Raw genomic sequence first — 5197 nt, 5'->3', positions numbered from 1 at the left:
GCGCCCGGGGGCATATGTACCCCATTGCATGTGTACCCCCCCCCCCCCCAAATAACAAGGCATTATATATCGCTAGTGCAATATACAGGGTGGTCGCTAGAAAAACTGAAAATTTGTCAAACAGCATTTTATATTCACAAAGAATAACTAAAAGGTATACATCTAAACAACCCAGAACCTGAAAAAAATACAAAACGTATTGAAAAAAAATGAGTAAGCCCACCCTTTATTCGTGATCTCATTATCTTCCAAATTTTCTGCTTTTCTAGCGACCAAACCTGTAGTTTTAATTGAACAAATAAAAAAATATATATATATATATATTAAATACCTAAATATAATATGATGTATCGTGTAGAATTTGCTGTCTAAATACATCCAAAACCGCTAAAAATTAAATGCTGGCATAAACGTAAAATATCCTTCGAGCCGGATTCGAACCAGCGACCTATGGATTACTGAGTAATGCCCTCTACAGTCCACCGCTCTACCAACTGAGCTATCGAAGGACGCGATGGCGAACGAGTCGTTATGGCATTATATCTTCACTTAATATCGATCGAGAGATTTGATGGTCGAGGTATGCAAACAAATATGGCGGGTGGCGGGTATATGAGATGATATAAGCCGATAGGTATTATAGTATGACAGCGCGTTAAAGGATTCCATGTACTAGTGTTAAATATGATGGGAATCTGCAGACCACGCAGGGGCGCGTATATTTTATTTACCCGGCTGATTTTGTAAATTCAGCGAATACACAAGATTAATTCAACACTAGAGAGCTTTGTTTCTCGGCCATTCGAGCTTGTTGCTCGAATAAATGAACACGAAAGCCATGAATTCTGGAGCGTCCAATATTATAGTAATAATATAGAATTAGAGAATATTGGTAATACTATAGCAAATATAAACCAAGATTCCTCTCCAAGAATGACTCGATTGGGTAATGTGGCTAGTGCGAAAGTGGCTAAGGTTTTTGGTAAAGTAGGAAAGTAGCGTTGGTAAGTATGACGTAAAAAGTTACATTTTATGAACAATATTTACCAAAGCAAAAGCGAAAGACAATAAACCCCAGCCCAAACTAAATTTAATCGCAATCTCAACAAATTCCTTGGGTTATTTTTAGATAAAACATCAAAATTTGATTTTAGTTTGGCTGTGGCAGATTCAGGCGCGCCATATCGAATTACCAATCGAACCGTTTTTTGCTTATGTCATGTCTAGTGCAAAACAGATGTTAGTAGAAACAGACTGAAAAAAACTTAAGATAAAACGCTTATGTTTACATTCAAACCAGCAATTACCATCTACAGTTCTTTCAAGTTGATTTCGATTACTTGGGCACGGAAAGATAATTGCGTAATGATTATTCAAGCATTTCTGTGAAATGGAGCAATGTTGTAATGATCGTAATTTTAAACATAACTCATTACCTCACGAAGATCACTAAATAATGTGAATTCAATTCATCTTAACATTGTATGTGTACAGGGTGTCCAAAAAATTTTGCCCGACCCCACAGTAGTAACCATTTAAAAATTTCGCTTTTTTTAAAAACAATTGTAAGTTCAAATACGTTTTATTGTATGATAAATGAGAACTACCCGCCCAATATAAACTGTTCAAAAACGAGAAAATGCCAAAGGGCGAGTTCAGCATATCACTACCCAGTGAACAACAAGTGAAATACATCTTGTCAAGCCTGGGGATTTGTCATATGTTTTCATTGGCTTGCGCTCGACAAGGCTATTGACGAGAAATCTGCAGTGTTGCCGATTCATCTTTCCCCTTGGGCCCTAGGCTTTGGTGGAGTTGTTCTCCAGGAGCGATTTGCGATTGATAAGCTTGAAGTGAATTGTCTGATAATTGTTTCATTTGGACTGTAGTGCGTTCATTCTTGGTCCTTGGGCTGAGGGTCAGACCACCTTTTGAAATGTAAAAAAATAACATTGTTTTGTATCAATCTCCATAACTTGAAACGCATTTTAGACCTCCGAGACTTTTAAAAACCCTGGGCAGGCTAGCTGTTACGGTCCAACTTGACAGTTTGAAATCCCCCCTAAAAATTCTTGGCTACGCCCCAAGTGATAAGAGTTTGTACGGGGACTATGAGAGTTCGAAAACGCCCGTTCTAACTTGTAACATCCAACTTTAGCCAAATCAAAATTAGCCATTAAGATGTTCAACCAACAGGTGCCGAAGTTCACTTATTCTTTAATCAATGACCTTCATTGTTAGCCGTTAATGATCTGATTGTTACCACATAAAGAAAATCACGAAGAACTATGTCGTCATAAAACAGGATATACCGATTACAAATTATTATAATTATGAAAATATACCGATCTTTTTTAATCTATATTATGAATTAGTTAGCGTATTAAGGATGTCTTTAGAAATCAGTTAAAACGACATTCAAAATTATTGCTACTTTCGTCTATTTTAATAATTTATACACTCGAGGTACTTACTTTATTCTCTGAAAAATACATTTAAAAAAAATGAATTTGGTGGCGATTTAATGATAAAACATTTAAATTGCGTGCAAGTTAGATTTCTCAGATTTTTTATTAGAAAATATTCAAATACATCTTCAATAAAAAAATTGGGGAAGTTCCGGGTGTGATATAACCTTGCGTGTGACGTGACAATGATTTGAGCTGCTTCAAGTCTTGCGTCATCAATTGGGCGTCCTTTACAAATAAGTGAGCGCGTGGGGCCTTGCTGTGACACCGCTGAGTATAGTGAAAGCGTACAAATACGATGCTCTATTTCGAGTTTAAGAATTTTTTTTTTCCGGACTGTTTTAAAATTTGAGATTTAGTCAGTGTTCCCTTTACTTGTTATTATAACGTGAGACAGAGCAGGATTTTTATTATGTCATCTTTTAAGGCAATAATAATAACCCTCTTTATGGAATGAAATTCCCACATCAAAGTAATCTTTAAACTTTGATTGTGATGACATAAACATTTTCATACAAAACATCCATGTGGTTTCCGGATTTACGGTTTGCTAATTCTAATATTCACAAAAAAATCCTATTCCGATTTTGAAAGAAATTTTTTTGCTTTATTTCGGCAAAATAATAATTACAGTATCTGGTACAAAGGCCGAAAAATGCAACCGATGTGAATATTCCCTTCCAGAATGAAAAATCAAACGATTCTCCGAAATCGGGTTTGTTATCTCACTGGACTATTCGCTGATGACATTTTTTGTTAAACTTAACCCCCTTTTCGTTCCTGTAACGGCATTTAGTTACTCATATTCATTGGTTATTTTGGAAAGGCGCGGAAGGGTTAATATATAATTTCAGCTCGCGTGAGAGTCATATTTACCGCGGTTCGCAGATTATATGATTACCTTTGTGACGTCACAGCCGTATACGCTTAAGGCGATTTTTGATTATTTCAGCGCGAAAGAACAGAAAACCAATTGTCTCGCAATAATTGAAATTATTTAAACCTTGAAAAGCTCTTTTTTAATCACAAAGCTGTGAAATAAAACTTTTATTTACTCGTTTTGTCCTTTAATTGTGACGTAATTATTATGAATAATCGGCTTTTGAGTCTTACAGACAATGAATAAGGCAGACAAGTGATTTCCCTACACCGGCCTACGTTTCAAGTGTGATACCATACTTCAATTTTTGACGTAAATAAAAAAAAATTGTATTCAAATATCCAGAAAGTGGCTCATATTATTATTATAGTTTTATCACTAATAACAAAATATCTGCGGAACACACTGGGTAGATAGACTCTGTCTTTTCAAGTGAAGCTAACTAGATAACACAGGTTGCCCCATAATACTCCGAATATGACACTGAGATTGGATTCAGTGTGAATGATTGTTAGCTTGTCAATTTTTTACGCTGTTAACAAAACTTTCTAAAGGTCAATGGCCCGACTTTAATGAATTTAGGTTTTTGGATTGTGCCAATTTTACGTAATTAATATAATTAAAACAATTTTTTACAAAAAAGAATCGTGCAATTACCGATTTTGATTAAAATTTTAGATTCCAATTCTAATTTTGTGAAAGTCATCAATTTCCTTGTCAGACCTTTTAATGACATCTTATCTTAAGAGCTTTGTTATTTCACAAGGATTCCGCTTTCACCTTGATAGTGAAAAAACAATGAATCATTTTGATGTCATAATGGATTATCACAAAAAAAAATAAGTTCATTACAAAGTTGATATTTAGCTTCAAAACAATCATGAATCATCCGAAATCACAATTTAATGAAACTTTATTTTAAGTCCTTTACGAAAGGGAATTCACTAAGAATGACTCATTATAATACTTGGGCAGTATGCAGGAGCGTAGCCAGAAATTTTCAAAGGGAGTTCTGAAATTCTCAATTGCCATGTTGGACCGCATCAACTAGCGGAATTTCAAGGGTCTCAAGTCCAAATATTAAACATTATCGGGCAGGGTGGTCCAAACCTAGGCCCGTGGGTCACACGTGGCCCGCCACTTCATTATCTTTGGCCCGCGTCGCATTTGGAGAGAAATCAAAAAATCGCATTTCTTGTTGTTTCGTCATAAAATGAACCAAAAAATATTTTGTCCTATTGTTGCATCACTAATGTCCCTGAATTGATTAGTGTTATGGCTTGCTGAGGCAACTAGCGAAGTTAAACGAGTGCCACGAGTTCTTGGCACTATTCTGGACCGCGAACAATGCAAAAGTAATTTTGTGGCCGCGGAGCTGCCAATCTTGGACCACCTTGTTATAGGGCATAGGCTATTGAGTCCATAGAAAGATTCTGGTTCTTTTGAAAGATGGTGGCTCCTTTGAATGTTTGCCTATTCATGAAATGAAAATTGAAAAATTATTTATTTAAAAATATATTTTTTATACCTACAATTGAAAAATGACTTATTTAATCCGAGCACAAATTTACGTTAACTTATGTTGTATTGGAATTACCGCCTTATTGCCATATTTCGACGCTACCGTTGTCACATTTTATTAATTCCGAAATTGCTTCTTTCGGCAGTTACAAAATTGGCCAGGTCAGTATTTTATTAAGTAAACGAATAGCTCACGGCCCCCTAGGTTTCTCCCTTCAAAAATTGGTGATTTTGAGTAACATAATATTTCTTGTTCGGGCTTGCAAATCTAAAAAAAACGCATCTGTATTTGATTCTAGCTTATGGTCGTCAAGAATTGACTATTTCG

General features: G+C 35.5%; 1 non-coding gene across 1 annotated transcript; it reads right to left on the bottom strand.

Moving 5' to 3' along the window:
* Window positions 1-420: 420 nt before the first annotated feature.
* Trnay-gua (transfer RNA tyrosine (anticodon GUA)) lies at window positions 421-509 on the bottom strand. Its single transcript is given in 2 exon segments — window positions 421-456; window positions 473-509. It is a non-coding gene; the product is annotated as a tRNA-Tyr (tRNA).
* Window positions 510-5197: the final 4688 nt, after the last annotated feature.

The sequence above is a fragment of the Styela clava genome, chromosome 7 (genome assembly GCF_964204865.1).
Source record: "Styela clava chromosome 7, kaStyClav1.hap1.2, whole genome shotgun sequence".
NCBI classification, from domain to species: domain Eukaryota; kingdom Metazoa; phylum Chordata; class Ascidiacea; order Stolidobranchia; family Styelidae; genus Styela; species Styela clava.
This window is presented reverse-complemented; position numbering and strand designations above follow the sequence as displayed.